Source organism: Euleptes europaea, chromosome 2 (genome assembly GCF_029931775.1).
Source record: "Euleptes europaea isolate rEulEur1 chromosome 2, rEulEur1.hap1, whole genome shotgun sequence".
Lineage (NCBI taxonomy): Eukaryota > Metazoa > Chordata > Lepidosauria > Squamata > Sphaerodactylidae > Euleptes > Euleptes europaea.
Genome location: NC_079313.1, coordinates 11,599,210 through 11,616,318, shown reverse-complemented (window position 1 = coordinate 11,616,318; position 17,109 = coordinate 11,599,210). Strand labels below are relative to the sequence as shown.

The window sequence follows — 17,109 nt, the reverse complement described above, 5'->3', positions numbered from 1 at the left end:
ATTTCAAACCACCATACATACATTCAAGAGATATGACTGATGGACTCTTCTGGATTGCAATCATCCAACAGAAACTCTACCTTTTAAGGTAGACACAACAGACACCTTGTGAGGTAGGTGGGGCTGAGAGAGTTGGGAGAGAACTGTGACTAGCCCAAAGCCACCCAGCAGGCTTCATGTGGAGGAGTGGAGAAACCAACCTGGCTCTCCAGATCAGAGTCCACCACTTTTGTGGAGGAGTGGGGAATCGAACCCGGTTCTCCAGATTACAGTCCACCGCTCCTAACCACTACACCACGCTGGTTCCTATCTACCCCACTTTATCTAACAGCGGTTCTCTACAGGTAGAGGCCAACCGCCTCTCCCTAAATCATCCATCCACACAGGATCTATCAATAAGTATCTACCACCAGTGGTCTTGTTCTTCAAAAGTGTCACTATGCATTACACTACCGTACAAGTTCAAAACTTGGCGAACGTTGGCATTCACCAGTGGAATTTGATAGCCCCATATGAACTTCGTGAATGTCCCCCAAAAATCTATTTTTCCGCTTTTCAGTTATACACCAGTGTACACTGACAAAGAAGATGAGTTGGTTTTTATATGCCGACTTTCTCTGCCACTTAAGGGAGAATCAAACTGGCTTATAATCACCTTCCCCTCCCCGCAACAGACACCCTGTGAGGCAGGTGGGGCTCAGAAAGCTCTAAGAGAACTGCGACTAGCCCAAGGTCACCCAGCTGGCTTCTTGTGTAGGAACAGGGAAACAAATCCAGTTCACCAGATTAGCGTCCGCCGCTCATGTGGAAGAGTGAGGAATCAAACCCGGTTCTCCAGATCAGACTCCACCGCTCCAAACCACTGCTCTTAACCACTGCACCACGCTGGCTCTCCAAAGATGACCATTCACCAGCATATCTCAGATGGCTTGGATCATCAGAAAATCCACCTGTGATTATATGTATTTACTTCATTTATACCTCACTTTTCTCCCCAATGGGGACCCAAAGCTTCATTCACCTATCCCCCATTGTATCCTCAAAAATCCTGTGAGGTGGTAGGTTGAGCTGAGAGTGAGTGACCATACCAACATCACCCAGCAAACTTCCATGGCAGAAAGGGGAACCATACCTGGGTCTCCCAGATCAACAGTCGGATGCTCTAATCACAACAGCATGGTGTGATGGTTAAGAGCGGTGGTTTGGAGCGGTGGAGCCTGATCTGGAGAACTAGGTTTGATTCCCCACTCCTGCACATGAGGGGCGGAGGCTAATCTGGTGAGCTGGATTTGTTTCCCCGCTCCTACACATGAAGCCAGCTGGGTGACCTTGGGTTAGTCACAATTCTCTTAGCTCTCTCTCAGCCCCACCTACCTCACAGGGTGTCTGTTGTGGGGAAGGGAAGGTGATTGTAAGCCGGTTTGATTCTTCCTCAAGTGGTAGAGAAAGTCGGTATATGAATGGTTTTATTTGCATTCAGCCATAGGCCATTACAAACATATCAAGGATACCACAAAAACATAATAAAATATTAGATTAATAACATACTGGATTAATAATAAATATACATAATAAAACTTTGCTAAAACAATGCATACAAAACAACAAAATAATAGCTAAAAATTGTGGTGGTGTCCCAATTGGACAATGGGGCCTAGCGACCATTAAAATCAACTTGAAGAATCTACTTCCTTAGCAGCCATATTGGCCCTTATTTTCTTTGCTGCCAGAGCATACAGGGCAGTCCTATAAGAGACAAACCCATTTGTATCTTTTAACAGAAAGTCGGTATATAAAAACCAATTCTTCTTCTTCATCATAGTGAACACATGAACACATGGAGCGCCTTATACTGAATCAGACCCTTGGTCCATCAAAGTCAGTATTGTCTACTCAGACTGGCAGTGGCTCTCCAGGGTCTCAGGCAGGGGTCTTTCACATCACCTACTTGCCTAGTCCCCTTAACTGGAGATGCTGTGGATTGAACCTGGGACCTTCTGCATGCCAAACAAATGTTCTAACAAGCTGATCCACAGCCCCTCCCCATATTGGCTCACATTATAAAATCCACCTGGGACTGACAATGCTCACCCAATTTTGGGCCCACACCACCACATCGACTGGAGAGACAGGCTCCATTCAAAAGATAATGACATGCTCTGTCATCACAGGAACAAACCAAATCTCAGGGACCGAAGATTACTCAAGAAGACTTCTCAGCTTGCAACCAGCTGGAGTTTGTTGGGACATTCAACTTGGATGAAGCAGCCAACCGTCAAGTTTTCTTGCCTACAAACCAGGATTCCAAGCCAAGCAAGACAACAAACCAGTTTGTCGTTTCATCCCATTCAAACCTCACAACCTGCAAGTCTTTCAGGAATGCAGATGTGTGGAGCGGCCTTCTACTTAATCAGATCCTTAGTCCATTCAACTCAATACTTGTTTGTGGGCTTCCTGGAGGCACCTGGTTGGCCACTGTGTGAACAGACTGCTGGACTTGATGGACCTTGGTCTGATCCAGCATGGCCTTTCTTATGTTCTTTAATACTGTCTACTCAGCCCTCCAGCCAGTGGCTCTCCAGGGTCCCAGGCAGAGGGCTTTCACATCACCTACTACCAGATCCTTTAACTGGAGATGCCAGGGATTGGACCTGGGACCTTTTGCATGCCAAATAGATGCTCTACCACTGAGCCACAGCCCTTCCCACAACATAGGACTAAGTGGACTCAATCCAGTGGGACTCCTCTTTTGTTCTCCGTGGCCAGGCGGTCCCGCCAAACATGCCATGTCCCTTCCCAAATGCTCTGATTTTGTTCCCATTCCAAGCAGCACGGTTCGAACATCCCATAGTGCACCCGGTCACAACAGTTGCTTTTCATCTCAAAAGGCTTCAAGAACCACCAAAGAAAAGGTGCTCCCAGAATCTTCACCTCCTCTCTCTCTCTCATAATACGAGAACGCGGGGTCATCTGCTGAAGCTGGAGGATGAGGGATTCAAAACAGATAAAAGGAAGTATTTCTTCACACTACACATAGTTAAACTGTGGAACTGCCAGCCCCAGGATGTGGTGATGGCTGCCAACTTGGAAGGCTTTAAGAGGGGAGTGGACATGTTCATGGAGGAGAGGGCTATCCATGGCTACTAGTCAAAATGGATAGTGGTCATGATGCATATCTGTTCTCTCCAGGTTCAGAAGAGCAGGCCTATTATATTAGGTGCTTTGGAACACAGGCAGGAGAATGCTGCTGCAGTCTTGTTAGCGGGCTTCCTAGAGGCACCTGGTTGACCACCGTGTGAACAGACTGCTGGACCTGATGGGCCTTGGTCTGATCCAGCATGCCCTTTCTTGTGTTCTTAAGGTGCAAGCATGAGGGCTTTCAACATTTTGTTCCCTAAGCAACAAACAATGAGTTTTTCTTACATCTGAACCTGACCAATGGGTGGACTGGGCCTGACCCAGGAACTCAACCTACTGTGATAGGGCTTCACTCACATGGCATCCCTGATGAAATCATTAAAATGCTACAGAAAGATCTGTGGTGAATCTAAGCAGTGCCAGGTACTATCGTCACTGGGACATACTCTGGTAACCGGCAAGAGTGACATTGGGACAGGAACTATTAGTTGTAGAGCCTGCACAAATACAGACCAACCAAATCTAGAGAGATCACTGGTATTATTTTTTTCTAGTGCAAGAACCATCTAGATTCTGGAAGGGACTGCTGATACGAGGAACAGGTGGGTTTTCCTGCGAGTTTGAGATGCTGGAGCTTAAAAAGCATAAATTTAGACAGTGGTGGGACATGCGGATCTTTAGGTAGCATCTGGGCACATTTCAGAGGATGAGCTAGCTAAAACGTTTTCCTCGAGTGTGCTTTGAGGGGGGGGAGGAATGGAAGGAGCTAAGAGTTGTGACTTCATGGCACACCATTGATGGAAGGGGCAGCCACGGAGGGCACGGCTTCGCATACAGAACCCTTCTAGTTCAGTCCCCGGCTTCGCATTAAACCGTTTCAGGTGGCAGAAGTCAATAAAGACCTCTGTCTCTCTTTCTCTCTCGAAAGCCCATCAAAAACAGACAACACTGAGATACACAAACCAGTGGGTTGTTTCAGTAGAAGGCAGCTTGATAGATTCAGAACAGGAGCTAAGCAACTGATTTGGTCACAAACCAGCTCTCCCGGGATAAGAGTTGGTTTTTATATGCCGACTTTCTCTACCACTTAAGGGAGAATCAAACCGGCTTACAATCGCCTTCTCTTCCCCTCCCCACAACAGACACCCTGTGAGGTAGGTGAGGCTGAGAGAGCCCAAGGTCACCCAGCTGGCTTCATGTGGAGGAGTGGGGAAACAAACCCGGTTCTCCAGATTAGAGCCCACCGCTCTAAACACGGTCTTAAACACTACACCACGCTGGCTCGCCACTTCTAGCTTTTACACATACCTCCACCACCGTTCACATCTCCACACCTGGCTGTTGTCAGCAGGTCTTGACTTCAGTTCCTCTCTGGCACAGCTTTGGTTATAACAACAAGAACAGCGGCTCAGAGGAGCCATGTGGATTGTTTAAAGCCACACCCAACATAGGTGCGACTGGCACAAAAAAAGCCACATACAGCGCTGCACTATTCCACCTTCCAGAAATACAGCCATGCGCAAGATCAAGGGTGCCATCCTTAGACAGGTTTCGACGGAAGAGGTCTGGCGGAGAAGCTTGATTTGGGAGGCTGGAAAATGTCGCCTTCTCTAAGCCAGCGCAATTAATATGGCTTCCCGAACTATAGGGGAAGAGCTGTGGCTCAGTTTGTAGAGCATCTACTTGGCATGCAGAAGGTCCCAGGTTCAATCCCCGGCATCTCCGGTTAAAGGGACTAGGTGGTGTGGAAGACCTCAGCCTGAGACCCTGGAGAGCTGCCGCCAGTCTGAGTACACAATACTGACTGATGGACCAAGGGTCTGATTCAGTATAAGGCAGCTTCATGTGCACAAGACAAAGACTGGCTCAACGTCGCCATGGGAGAGTGAGGGGGTAGGGTTGGAAGATCAAGGTTGGGTAACTCCTGGATATTTAGGGGATGGAGCCTGGTGGAACAGCTCTGTTTTGCAGGCCCTGCAGAACACTTTAAGGCCAGTTCTCTCCGAACTCTCTCAGCCCACGCAGAGGCAGGTGATGGCGAACCACCCCCAAACGACTCTTGCCTTGAAAACACTATGGGGTCGCCGTAAATGGCACTTACCACCACCACCGTATCTTATGGACACGTGAAGCTGCTTTACCCCGGCCCAGATCAATGGTCCGTCAAGCTTAGTACGGTCTCTGGAAGAGAAGGTGGCCTAGTCCAACACCACGAGAGCCAGCGTGGTGTAGTGGTTAAGAGCGGTGGACTTTAATCTTGAGAACCGGGTTTGATTTCCCACTCCTCCACATGAGCGGCGGACGCTAATCTGGAGAACTGGGTTTGATTCCCCACTCCTCCACACGAAGGCAGCTGGGTGACCTTGGGCTAGTCAAAGCTCTTAGAACTCTCTGAGCCCCATCTACCTCACAGGGTGTCTGTTGTGGGGAGGGGAAGGCGATTGTATGCCGGTTTGATTCTCCCTTAAGTGGTAGAGAAAGTTGGCATATAAAAACCAACTCTTCTTCTTCTGCTCTCTGAGATCTTTCAACTGGAGATGGCAGGGACTGTACCTGGGACCTTCTGCCTGCAGAGCACTTGCTCCACCAATAAACTACATCTCCTCTCCTTATAATCATCAACAATGGCCAGCCCAACTCTTCACTACAGAACAGATGAAGAAAAGACAGCTCCGACCAACCAACTCCCTCATGATTAAACATTTGTTTTCCAAGGTCGAGGCAAGGCCTGAAACCAATTTCCTTAGCTATTAACTTGCGCCTTAGCCTGCATGGATGTCTTCTCCTTTGATGGCTCAGTGGGCAACTGTACAAAATTCCCCGACAGACGCCGCAGACCGATCTATGTTGAAGCAGCACTCTCTCTTACGTTGACACCTTTCCCCTTGCTAGCTTCGCAGGACGTCTCCTAGCTCCTGTGTTAGGAAATGACCACCACCGCCATCTGCTTCCACAAGGTTGACGATTTCTACCGAGTAGCTTCACCAGGCATCCACACTGTTTGGGGAAGGGCCTTCTGACTTAGGTCATCGTTGACGGCCCCATGCATTAAGTCTTCCAGCACCACCGTCCCATGCTATGTATACCATGTACACAAAAGTTATAGTGTAAACTCACACCGCCTGTCTAAGCCACAACAAACTGTGGCCCAGTTTATGACTTTTCTGTGCACAGACCAACCCCGAAGCAGGCAAGGAACTATAGAATTTGATGCTGAGTGGGGCGCATAGCCAGCCAGCAAAAAAACAGCTTCTCAGACTTTCAGATGTGACCTTCCAGCTTGTTTCTTTAAGACACAGCTCATGTGGTGTAGTGGTTAGGGTCTCTGGTTGGGAACAGAGAGACCCAGGTTCTAATTCCTGTTCTGCGATGAAGCTCATTGGGTGAGCTTTGGCCAGTTCTGCCCTCCCAGCCCCAACGACTTCACAAGAAAAAGAAGAGTTGGTTTTTATATGCCAACTTTCTCTACCTTTTAAGGAGAATCGAACTGGCTTAACAATATCCTTCCCTTCCCCACAGCAGACACCCTGTGAGGTAGGTGGGGCCATGTTTGGAGAGAACTGTGACTAGCCCAAGGTCACCCAACTGGCTTCATGTGGAGGAGAGGGGAAACCAAGCCGGTTCATCAGTTTAGAGTCTGCCACTCATGTGTAGGAGTGGGGAAGAAGAGGAAGAGTTGGTTTTTATATGCCGACTTTCTCTACCACTTAAAGAATCAAACTGGCTTACAATCACCTTCCTTTCCCCTCAACAGACACCCTGTGAGGTAGATGGGGCTGAGAGAGCTCTAAAAGAGCTGCGACTAGCCGCTCATACGGAGGAGGGGGGAATCAAACCTGGTTCTCCAGATTAGTGTCCACCGCACATAACCAATACACCACGCTGGCTCACAAGGATGTCGAGAGGATGAACGGAGGGGGAAACCATGTGTGTCACCTTGAACTCAGAGAAAGGGCAGACTAGATATACCAGGTTCTCAGCGGGAATGGAATGGGACGTTTGAACAGCACACCAGAGCAGGTTGAGGTTAAGTGGCTTCTGCAGTGATGGCCGCTCAGCTAAGATCTGGACAGTCCGACACTGATTGCCGTTGTTGCCATACCCTGGGTCGGAGCACAGCAAACACCAGAGGCTGCTTGGCGCAGCTCAGTCATGGCCGCCAATGGCCCACCGGGAAATTTCCCTGTAAAATAAATGGCCAGTTCACCCCTGACCTCAGGAATCTCAATTCTACAAGGTGGATTTGGTATGGACTTCCACCTCTCCCTCTGTTCACACCACACACAGAAGAAGAAGAGTTGGTTTTTATACCTCAATTTTCTCTGCCTTTTTAAGGAGACTCAAACCGGCTTTCTCTCCCCACAACAGACACCTTGTGAGGTACACATGAACACATGAAGCTGCCTTATACTGAATCAGACCCTTGGTCCATCAAAGTCAGTATTCTCTTCTCAGACCGGCAGCGGCTCTCCAGGGTCTCAGGTAGGGGTCTTTCCATCACATACTTGCCTAGTCCCTTTATCTGGAGATGGAGGGGATTGAACCTGGGACCTTCTGCATGCCAACATTTGCTCTACCACTGAGCCATGGCCCCTCCATATAATGAACTGCGAGATGTATGGCTCTCACATGAACACACATGAAGCTGCCTTATACTGAATCAGACCATCAAGGTCCATCAAAGTCAGTATTGTCTACTCAGACCGGCAGTGGCTCTCCAGGGTCTCAGGCAGGGGTCTTTCCCATCACCTACTTGCCTAGTCCCTTTAACTGGAGATGCCGGGGATTGAGCCTGGGACTTTCTGCATACCAAGCAGATGCTATACCACTGAGCTACGGCCCTTCCCTAAGGTAGGTGGGGCTGAGAGAGTTCCCAAGGTCACCCAGCAGGCTTCATGTGGAGGAGTGGGGAAACCAATCAGGTTCACCACATTAGAGCCGCCACTCATGTGGAGGAGTGGGGGAATCAAACCCGGATCTCCAGATAGAGTCCAACACTCCTAAACACTGCAACACCCAGCTCTAACTATTCTTAGTTTACTTTTGCAAGGCCACGACCGCTTACAAGAGCCAGCCCCATTTGACTCGGTTGACGCGTGCTGTTCATAGAGCCTCTTCTTCTCTAGAACCCAGATCCCCCACTTGCCACACAAGCCCACCTATCAAGTGGCCAACGTGTGACCAGCCATTGCTCTCAAGGTTCAAGGGGTGGGGAGGGGCTGTGGCTCAGTGGTAGAGCCTCTGCTTTGCATGCAGAAGGTCCCAGGTTCAACCCCCAGCATCTCCAGTTAAAGGGACTAGGCAAGTAGGTCATATGAAAGACCTCTGCCTGAGACCCTGGAGAGCCACTGCTGGTCTACTCAGACAATACTGACTTTGATGGACCAAGGGTCTGATTCAGTAGAAGGCAGCTTCATGTGTTCATGGGAAGCAGACAGCGGACTCGCCGCTACACCGGCCGACTGCACTATTTACAGAGAGGCCAAGGGCTGGATTCTCGAGTTTCCGGTCGAAGTAGATGGCGGAGGCCAGAGACGACAGCATTCCAGCCCTCAAGATCCCGACTTCCCAGTTTGAGCCCAATTAGGAAGAAAACCGTCGGTGGAGACTCCCAACGCCCTCTTCCCAAGTGACCTGGCTCCGCGGGCCCCCAAACAGGCCCCAGCAACCAACTCTTGTGATTCAGTCCTACGGGTTCAGCATAGATGGTAGACACACGAAAAATGGGAGGGTGGAGGTTGGGGGAGTATTAACAATCAGTCTTTGAGAAGCCTCCTCCACGCCTGGCCTCGGTGCCAAAGAAAAGCAGGGAGGGGAGGCCGAGCCAGTACAAATTTGCATGCTCCCCACCCTCACTCTCTGCCAGAGTTGCTGTTTTGTTAAATCCACAAAGTGGGCAACCTGTGCCGTCTTTCTCAATCTCCCAGTTCTCCAGGGCTTAATGTGAAATAGGACCCCGCCCAAGTCCCTTCCCTCGCAAAAGGCAAAAAAACAAGACCCGGCACATCTCAAGCTCTCCTCGGCTCACCTGCCCCTTTTTACCTGAGCTGCCGCTTTCTCTACATGCGGCAACGAGGGCATCGTTTGCCCCGCTCAGGTTCCCCCGTAAGTCTCCTCCATGCGCCCTGTTTCCACGTAGCTCTCCCAAAATGTCTTTATTTGTTATATAAAAGGAAAACAATGAAGGAGAAGAAGAGTAGGTTTTTATATGCCGACTTCCTCTACCACTTAAGGGAGACTCACACCAGCTTACAATCACCTTCCCTTCCCCAAAAGAGACACCCTGTGAGGTAGGTGGGACTGAGAGAGCTGTGACTAGTCCAAGGTCACCCAGCTGGCTTTGTGTGCAAGATTTGGGAAACAAATCCAGTTCACCAGATTAGCCTCTGCCATTCATGTGGAGGAGCGGGGAATCAAACCCGGTTCTCCAGATCTGAGTCCACTGCTCCAAACCACCGCTCTTAACCACTATACCACGCAGCGTATGACTTGTACCTCCTCTGATCAACGGCCCGCATCAACATTTATGGCCGTTTATTTTTGCGGACACCTTTCAAGATCAACCCCCAGAGTTCAAGGAGGGACATCTAACTGTCCCTTGCTGTGAGTGATCAGCATATATTATTACCCACCCACCCCAAATCAACAGGCCAACAATTCTACACCCATTTAGAGCTGTCACTGCAGCATTAGGAAGCTACCACTTGGCAAAAGGTTCTACTGTAACCAATAGTAGCTCCCCACATTGTCAGGAAGGCGTGTTTCTCAAACTAAGATGGGAAAACAAGCTTGGGCACCAGACCCAGAGTACATCTGGTCTCTTAGCACTGCGCTGAAAGCAAGAGACCATAAGATCGCCTAGGTTAGCCTGCAAAAACTAACTACCCTACAGCGCTTTAAACACTGCTGGTACACTGACAGCCCCGTTTCCAGAAGGTCCCTACCAAGAGGGGATTCATCCTCATCGCAGACAAGAAGGGAGCAGCTTCTTGCCAATCTAATTTAATCTAATTCCACAGCAGCTTTCTTGAGCCTTCATCACTGCCCTGCCATTCTTGTTTTCGAGATGGCCCCTTTTCCCTTACGATAGTTGCCTCAATTTGCTTCACACCCTCAGCAGCTTTATGCCAAATCCTCTCCATCCCATCTTTCAACAACCTAGGTAAAGAGGACCTTCCATTTTCCAATCACCTTTGCACCACCGCTTACCCTGAACCCATTAACCCCAATTCCCTTCTCTTTAGGGCCCCGCATACTAGCCAGTTCCACAACCTCTACAGTCCACTTCCACATGCCTCTCCCAACTCAGCCCCCCCTTTTCCTTCGCCCCACATTACAGCAATTTAACCAGAATCGTTCGAGTGTGCGGAGCTATTCCCATCAACCAGCTCACTACTGCTTAAAGCAACTGCGCATGGCACAGTGCAGATCCGGGGGCTGAGTGTGAAAGAGCAGCTCACTACTGCTTAAAGCAACTGCGCATGGCATAGTGCAGATTGGGGGGGGGGGCTGATTGTGAAAGAGCACGTCTGGCCTGAGGACACCTTGCGAGGTCATAACCAAGGTGAAATTTAGACCACAAACTCACATGTTCTCTGGTCAGCCAGCGATAACCTATGCAGGCCTTGCAAACAACGCCCAAAGTTACTGGCTCGTCGGCCCACGCACCGCCATGTCAGTCATGGTCGAAATGAAAGAAAACTACAATCCCCAGAGAAGTCAAGACTTGGAGGTAAGTTCAGCTATGTACACCGCGGACTTGGGGATTAGCAACTTCTGAAATTTCTATCTTTTACAAAATGGAATTTGTTGCAACTTAATGATTGCAACCACACTCACTAGAGCAAAACTTAACAGCCATACTGACAAAGTTTTGCCAGACAAAAGTTTGTTCACTTCTTTGGGATTTTTTTTTTTAAAGCTATTCCAAAGAAAAGCACTATGCTACTGCGGCTTTTTGGATTCCTTCCCAACAGTTCACTGGCACGCCAAAGCCAATTCACAGCAGAGGAAAAGACTTGAACCGGGGCCTCAGCCATGAGTCACTTAAAAGTTACTAGCTCACATTAATTTTTTCCCTCCTCATTTAAGCCAGTCCACCTGTCACTACAGGTCATTCATTCGTGACAGCTTGGAAACAAACAGACAAGAGCTGACTTTTGCACTTTCACAGAGCCCAAATAATGCACTTTCAGCGCACCTCGACGATCGTTTGCAAGTGGATTTTGCCAGTTCGCACAGTAAAACCCACCTTCAAAACGCATTGAAAGTGGATTATTTGGGCTGTGTGAAAGAGACCTGCCAGGGATCGTCGGCTCAATTAAAAAGTTGCCGGCTAGGGTTGCCAGGTCCCTCTTTACCATCGGTGGGAGGTTTTGGGGGTGCAGCCTGAGGAGGGTGGGGTTTGGGGAGGGACTCCAATGCCATAGAGTCCAATTGCCAAAGCGGCCCTCTTCTCCAGGGGAACCGATCTCTTATCGGCTGGAGATCAGCTGTAATAGCAGGAGATCTCCAGCTAGTACCTGGAGGTTGGCAACCCTATTGGTGGCAAAAGCAGGTTTTGAATCCAGGACCCTCCTTGCTCACAGCTGTTTACTGGGACCATAAGCAGCTCTCAAATCTCCTCCTCCTCTGCCCCTCACCTGTCCCCCATTCCAAGCCCCACCGCCTATTAACTATCCCTTCCCTAGCCCTCTAAACATATTACCCCCCCTTCAGGGCTTCCCCTTAATGTCCCCATTGCCAAACTTCAGATTCTCCCTTACTGAAGCAGCTTGCCCTCACAATTTCCCCCCCAGGAAGGCGAGGAGAACCCCCTTCCTCAGCAGCCGTCCCTCACAGCACCCAACAGTGCAGCCTGGAAGAAAGATGAAGTGGGGCTGAGCCCCGCCCGGGCCTTATACTAGGCCTTGCATCCCCGGCCTTTCCTAGCCGCCGTGCCCAAGGACCCCACCTCTTCCTCGGGGAGGGGTTGAGGCTGGCCCCGCTCGAGCACTTGGACGCTCTCCCCTCCCCCACACACACCAAAGCTCCCCTCGGTCCGCCATTGGCCAAGGCGGAGGCCAGAGGGGAACGACGACGCAGGCTGACTTCCCATTGGCCGCCGCGGCCGCCTGTCAACACGCCTCCCGCGGAAGAACGGCTCCGGCTCCACCGCAGTGCATTTGGGGAGACGTAGTGCCGGTGCCCATTGCACCTGCAGGCAAGGGTAGGGTGGGAAGACTACAACTCCCGGGAACCCCGGCAACTTTTTTTCTTTCCCCCCCCTTGGCTTTCAAGCCCCCTCCCTTAAAAAAACATATCCTGCCCCCCTCCTTACCCTCCCTGAAAGCCCCAGCCTCAGCAAGTACAACGTATGCACGCAGCACAGAAAGGCTGGGCAGGAAGGAGGGGGAGGGGGAGGAAAGTTATTTCCAGCTTCTCCCCCACCCCCAACTTAATTACAGCCCCCTACCCCATGCACCAGCCGCGGAGCTCCCTAATGCAAAAGGACAGGCCGCCAGATTAATTGCTATCCCCCCCTTTTTGCATTTCACAGTCTGCATTGCAAACAACCCCCCACACCTTCTAACTCAACCACTTTCACCTTCACTCTGCCCCCACCCCTCATATAAACCCAAACGTCAACCTTCTCTAACCCCCCCGCGCACCTATCTGTGCCCCAATCACCCATGCAACCCGGAATCCCCCAGATTGCTATATTTTTACAAAAAGTTATGATTAAAGTCACAGGAACAGGGTGGGAAAGATGATTTGGGGGAGAAGGGGGAGAAAGAGATCAAGGAAAAGACTTTCCCTTTTTTTTCCCCCCTAACAGAAGGGGCAGATCTCTTGATAAGCACCCCCCGAAAGAAAGATCCCCCTTATCCAGAGTTCTTACCTTGTTGGTCCTGAGGGTGTGGGGCCAGGAGGAGGAGGAGGAAGAGGAGGAGGGGGGCCGCCTGGAGTTTGGAGTCAATTCCTGAGCTGCTCTTCCAAGTCCTCCCTCCCTCTCTCCTCTCTCTCTCTCTGCTGTTCCTGCCCCTACTGTAACAGTAGATGCAAAGCCCCGTATGATGCTGTGTAAACTCCCTTCCTGGTTTTTCTAAGGCTATAATGGGCTTCCCCTCCCTTCTCTTAAAGGTGCAGCCGCAGCATCTCTCCGGGGAAAACCTGCAATTGACAAGGGAAATTGACACGGGGCTGCTCGCCGCTCCAAGCCTTTGCAAACTGGCTTGGCAAGTCCTGTTGTCGGGGCGGATTTTTATAACTATTTTTTTTTTGCAAAGGAAGAGGGAGGGGGAAGAGGGAGGGGGAAGAGAGGGGGGAACGGACTGACAGCAAATCAAGGCGACCCCCCCTCTCCACCTCCCCTGCCACGTTTCACCCTTCGCCTTGACTGTTGCAAGGGCACGCTTGATTACATTTTCTTCTTTTTTTGCAAAGCCCTGCCTGGCCTCCCCCCCTCCCTGACCCCACCTCGGCAAGAAGGGACCCTGCTCCCAGGCGGCCTCCTGGCCCTCCCCAAGCCATGGCTGCGGTCCATGTTATCTAACCCAGAACACGCAGATCAGCACGGAGCTGTTCCTTGATTATGGTTTCCAACTAAAACACACAGGCGCTCACACGCGAGGCGAAGGAAATCGAAGCAGCCCGGCCACATGGGGTAGAGGAAACAGAAAAGAGAGAGGATCGCAGGTGGATCCCAAGCTTTTAGAAACTTGATGAGGGGGGTGGGGGGAGGAAGCAGAAATTCAGATTATTTAGCAAATTAAGGAAGTTACAGAACAACTTCGCCAGAGCAAAGAGAAAGCAATTTCGGTCCTCAGCTGTATGCCTTTCATGGTTAGATTGCAAACAGACACTTTTGATTTCTATGTGGCCTTTTTGAGTGCTCAGAGATCTCTCCACATCGCATTAGAATCAAAGTTGGAAGGGACCACCAGGGTCATCTAGTCCAACTCCCTGCACATTGCAGGAAATTCACAAATACCTCCCCCCCAAACCCCCAGTGACCCCTACTACATGCCCAGAAGATGGCCAAGAGCCCTCCCTCTCATCATCTGCCTAAGGTTATAGAATCAGCATTGCTGACAGATGGCCATCTAGCCTCTTCTTATTTTGGTTGTTACCTTTACTATATTATTACTATTGATCTCCTGAATGGTGGATTCCCAGATAAGTGGGCTGAGTTCCTGTCTAAGAAGCTTCTGACGGGGGAGATTCCTCATCTTTTGCTCCCCACTGCTAAATTCTGCGCCATTGCAATTAAAATACGCAAAAATAGGGTGGAAAAAAACTGTTAAGCTCTTTTATACTTTTATACTTTTAGTAATCTTAAATTGGCATGCCCCTTTTGTGTCATGCACTAATTTTGTATATCTTATTAATACCAATTTTTTTTAATCGATTTTTATAATTTGTAACAGTTTTTACAGTTTTATCAAGTTGGACAATATGATAAACTAACTTCTGGCTGGTCAAATAGACCGTATTAATAAACTTGACTTGACTACTATATTATTAGTATTATTAATTCCCACATTGCCGGGTGAGGGAGCAATATTGAGGCTAAGAGTATGTGGCCGTGGCAGGATTTGAACTCGGGGTCCCCTGTTGGTTAATAGACAGAAAGTCTCAGATTCTTTTAACGTTTCCTATTTATTGAACAATCGTTTGCCCCATATATTGGAGACGGTGACACTGTTTTTAAAGTTTGTTTTAAAAGCCCGCCAAACAGTTAATTAGATGGCAGTATCAACAAACAGCGTTATTTGATGTAACTGTTTTTTAACTTTTAAAGATCTCCATTCCTTTTGTACCCTTTTTGTATTATGCTTTTATGCCAATAAAGGAATGATGATGATGATGAACTCAGGTGTCTGCGATTCGTAGCTCAGACTCTTCACCATTTACATCAGCTCTCTGTTATCTTCAAGACAGCACTGTAAGGTAGGCCAGTATTATTATCTCCATAAAGGGGGTGGGGAACGACGACGATTGAGACATGGCAAGCCTTTGAATGTGAGATCTTTATTCTTTATAGTTACACAAAACCAGCTCACCTGAATAATAAATGGGGAAGCTCTTCCTAGTTAAGCCAAAATTGTTTTCTTCCTAGAATCATAGAATCATAGAGTTGGAAGGGACCACCAGGGTCATCTAGTCCAACCCCTGCACAATGCAGGAAATTCACAACTACCTCCCCCCACACCCCTAGTGACCCCTGAGCCCTTCTGGGGTGGCTCTGATTACAGGTGAAAAACTGAATGATGCTCCTGCAGTTATGGTTTAATGATCGGCTGTTATTGCTGGGTTAAGTCTGGTTACTTTTGCTTTTTATTCTGGTGTAGCTATAAGTGTGCGTGTGGACTTTTAATGGTTTTAATGCAAGGCACTGTACAGAAACAACTGTCGGCAATTATACAGCGGTTATCTTGTTGCAGTCCTTGTAACAATACTGTGACGTAGCATGGAACTTAGGGTTGTCAGCCTGGGGTTGGGAAATACCTGGAGATTTGGGGGTGGTGGAGCCTGAGGAGGCTGGGGTTTGTGGAGGGGAGGAATTTCAATGCGGTATCATGCCATAGAGTACACCTTCCAAAGCAGCTGTTTTCTCCAGGGGACCTGATTCCTGTCACCTAGAGATCAGTTGTAATAGCTGGTGATCTCCAGCTACCACCTGGAGATTGGCAACCCTACTGGGACTGGACAACCTAAAGGACTGCCTGGTACAATACAAGGCTGCCCAAGACTCCAGATCTTTCCCTCAGGTCGTGTTTCAAGTCCCCTCTCCCTTTGGAGGTCAGCTTCATGTCCGTGTGGTTTGTGTGGTGGCACCTCAACTGCGGAATGCCTCTTTGGCGAGTGCAAAATCTATCAAACTTTTTGGCACCAGGCTAAAACGTCTAAAATTTTCACAGGCATTTAAAACTGTGGTTTTAATCTCCCCTGTGGGTTACAGTTTTATCTGTGTTTGACTGGCGGCATTTTAGTAATTGTTCTAAAAGAATTAAAAAATTCAAGAGGTGGCTTTGGCGTAATTTGTTTTTGCAAAAACAAGCTACCAAAAATGACCAATATTTCAACAGCTAGTGTTTGCATAATGGTTAGAGTATCAAAACGAGAGCCAATGCAGAAATGTAAAGAGAAAAATGGAAAATTATACACTCCCCACCTCTAGATTCCCTTACCCAATTCTTCCAACAGTAAAATTAAAAATTTGGGGGGAGCTCTGTAAAAAAACACACATTTATCTTTTGGAATAAGTGGGATGTTTTTAAGATAAGGAATTATTAAAATGTGTAGCATGAAGATTTTTGTGTAAGCGTTAGACAGTGATCATTTTTGTATATACTGCAGACCTAAACAACATTTTCAAAGAGAGGTCTATTTTTTAAATATAATTAATGTTGGTGACAATTAATATGCTATATTGTGTATAAATGTTTTCAGTCTTATAAAGTTTATTTTGATATCCAAATATGTTGCTAGTCCAGTTGTGACTGCATGAGAGAGTTTCTGGTCTAGTAACATGCTTACTTTTGTTTTGTGCCTGTTTTCAACTTTTATTTTTTCCTACCTCTTGGATGGGAAAAGCTAAGATAAGTGTGCTAAGATAGCACAGGGTCTCTCCCATGCGTATTTGATATGTTCAGTTTTGCTTATAGAAAACAAAGGCATTTATACATCTCAATTTCATAAATATCCAAACAGAAAAATTTTATATGCCAAGTTAAAAATTATGCATTTTTTTCTGAGAAAACAGTAATATAAGTTTATGGTAGATCAGAAACTATTGCATATAGCTCAATTTTTAAAAATAATAATTTCCCCCTCCAGTTCCAGTAGGATTGCCAAAATTTCTAGAAAGTTGACATCTGAAATTTTACAAATGACACCTGGGTGGGGTTTTTACCTGCCTCAAGGTGAGGGTCTGATTCCTGAAGTTCTCCCAGAATTCCAGCTGATCCCTAAACTATAGAGATTATT

General features: G+C 48.3%; 1 protein-coding gene across 1 annotated transcript in view; it reads right to left on the bottom strand.

The window, feature by feature from the left end:
* Window positions 1-13,113, bottom strand: part of ZBTB7A (zinc finger and BTB domain containing 7A) — a 106,226-nt gene extending 93,113 nt beyond the window's left edge. The window contains exon 1 of the mRNA XM_056844544.1: window positions 13,019-13,113. The gene's annotated coding sequence lies outside the window, so the exon portion shown is untranslated. The remainder of the gene's footprint in view (window positions 1-13,018) is intronic.
* Between the last annotated feature and the right edge of the window lie 3,996 nt (window positions 13,114-17,109).